This window comes from Bison bison, unplaced genomic scaffold (genome assembly GCF_000754665.1).
Source record: "Bison bison bison isolate TAMUID 2011002044 unplaced genomic scaffold, Bison_UMD1.0 scf7180017861774, whole genome shotgun sequence".
NCBI lineage: Eukaryota > Metazoa > Chordata > Mammalia > Artiodactyla > Bovidae > Bison > Bison bison.
The window spans coordinates 31,590-34,418 of record NW_011492346.1 but is presented as its reverse complement, the minus strand read 5'-3'; positions in this window follow the sequence as shown (position 1 = coordinate 34,418).

The window sequence follows — 2,829 nt, the reverse complement described above, 5'->3', positions numbered from 1 at the left end:
TGAACTGTGGTGTTGGAGAAGACTCTTGAGAGTCCCTTGGACTGCAAGGAGATCCAACCAGTCCAACCTAAAGGAGATCAGTCCTGGGTGTTCATTGGAAAGACTGATGCTGAAGCTGAAACTCCAATACTTTGGCCACCTCATGCAAAGAGTTGACTCATTGGAAAAGACTCTGATGCTGGGAGGGATTGAGGGCAGGAGGAGAAGGGGACGACAGAGGATGAGATGACTGGATGGCATCACTGACTCAAAGGACATGGGTTTGAGTGAACTCCGGGAGTTGGTGATGGACACGGAGGCCTGGTGTGCTGTGGTTCATGGGGTTGCAAAGAGTCAGACATGACTGAGTGACTGAACTGAAAGAGTAAGAAATTTTGTATATATATATATAAATTATGGATGAATTATGAAGTGGCAAGTAATCAACTTCCAGGTTATTGTCTTCCCAAATCTTTAGTTATTGATTCTGAGCTTTTCTTAGTTTTCTCTCAAAAATTGTACATTTAATGAACATTTAAATTAATGCACAATTTATTTTCCTGATCTTTTGATGAGAAAAATGGGGATTTCCCCCTTGCATTGAGATGTGAAAAGTAATTTTTGGAGCCTAGGGGACTTTGCCTAATGTTATGGTGATAATATAATGTACAGCATGTCTCCAGTGGAATCAGACAGAAAACACATGTAATTTTCTCAAAGACTATGATTTTAAAATGAATCATCAGATAATCAGCACAGATAGCAAATAGGAAAAAGTAATTTGATGCTTTCCATACAATTCTGATGTTGTTAAGAATAAGCTTTTCAGTCCTTAATTATCTTACAGGAAAATCAGCACTTGCCATTGTAATTATTTATTCCTTAGCCTTTCAAAAATTGCACCTAAACAAGACTTATATGCTTTCTTTCATTAATTTAAAAAAATTACTTGTAGCTTAGTATTTCTGACATAAGAAATTAATGCAAGGACATAATATCAGAAGCTCACAGCCTTGTACACAAGATTTATTTGAGGTGTGTTTATTTCCTAAACATATTTATAATTTTTTATTTTTTGCCGTTTTGCAAATCTCTTTATTAGGTGTCTTCAGAAATACATGGTTTCTTATATCGACTTCTTTTTTTATTTTATTTTTTAACTTTACAATATTGTATTGGTTTTGCAAACATTTTAAAATATTTTTATTTTTTAATAAAATATTTTTTGAATTATTCAGAAACTCCTGACACTACTATTTTGTTTGTAATTAGGAAATTACATGACAAAGGATCCTGGTGGGCTACAGTTCATGGGGCAGCAAAGAGTATATATATAAGGGTAGACCCTGGTTGCTTAGATGGTAAAGAATCTACCAACAATGTGGGAGGCCTGGGTTTGATCCCTGGGTCTGGAAGATCCCCTGGAGAAGGGCATGGTAAACCACTCCAGTCTTCTTGCCTTGAGAATCCCATGGACAGAAGAGCCTGGCGGGCTACAGTCCATGGGGTCACAGAGTCAGACATGGCTGAGCAACTAACACATACATGTATTTTATTTTGCTAGTATCCTATTGTATAATATAGTGATTTAAAACATTTTTTATATAAGGTGGACAATGTCTTTATCCAAAAGTAATGTTTATAAAATTTCATTATATAAAACAAATTCCAGTGACATCACTTTCTCTCGATTTGCTCAGTTTCCTTACAATATCTTTGGTTCCTCCTTGACAAAATATATATTACACATTACAAACAACTTGGAATATGTCAGGTATACTGAAAATACTCTTGGGGGAAGAAATGTGCAAATTTTTAGGTTAATATACATTACATATATGAGGTAAGATAGTCCATAAATTATTCAAAAGAAGTGACAGTCCCCTTGTAGTCACAGAGTTGGGACCTGTTACCTGAACAAGGTATCAACCTATTAATCATCATGATAATCCTGACAAAAAATTAAGTCACAAAAAATGAATTTATATGTACCTGTGTAAGCATAATCTATTTTAGGTAACCTGCTGTCTCTACTAAGAAATGGAAAACAAACAACAAAAAATTCCTATGTATTTGATTTTGAGGGTGTTTCAGGTACCATGAATATCTTATTTTATATTTTATTTTTGATTATTTTCACAGCAACCCTTCAATAAACAGTTGATTTTGCTGATGTATATAAATATATTCACAAAATTTACACTTGTCAAATTATTCCTTTGTATATACCAAAATATAGGAATAACAGATTATATCAACCTATGTATATTTCTTAAAATTTTCTTATATGAAGACCAATGTCTAATATGTTCTGATAGAATTTCCTTACTTTTACACCTCTGTCCAGTATTAGTCAAGAATATTAATCATTTCATCTTGTACTATATCAGTAGACATAAGGTCTTTCACATAAATATGTTTGAATACAGGGACTACTAAATGTGTCTACACACAATTGCAAATAGGATTTTAAAAATTCATGCAATTAGAACATGATTATGTTATACTATGTTGTAATTATGTAAGTACAATTATAATTACAGTAAGTCCTCTACATAATAACGGGTTTCCTTCAGAGAGAATGTTCGCAAGTTTGATTTGTCTGTAGGATTCCTTGTGTCTCAGATGGTAAAGAACCTGCCTGTAATGCAGGAGACGGGGGTTCGATCCCTGGGTCTGGAAGATCCCCTGGAGAAGGAAATGGCAATTCATTCCAGTATTATTTCCTGGAAAACCCCATGAACAGAGGAGACTGTGGGCCACAGTCTATGGGGTCACAAAGAGTCAGACAAGACTGAGGAGCTAACACTTTCTTTTTTCATCAGCAAAGTTACCCTAGGTCCCCAGCTA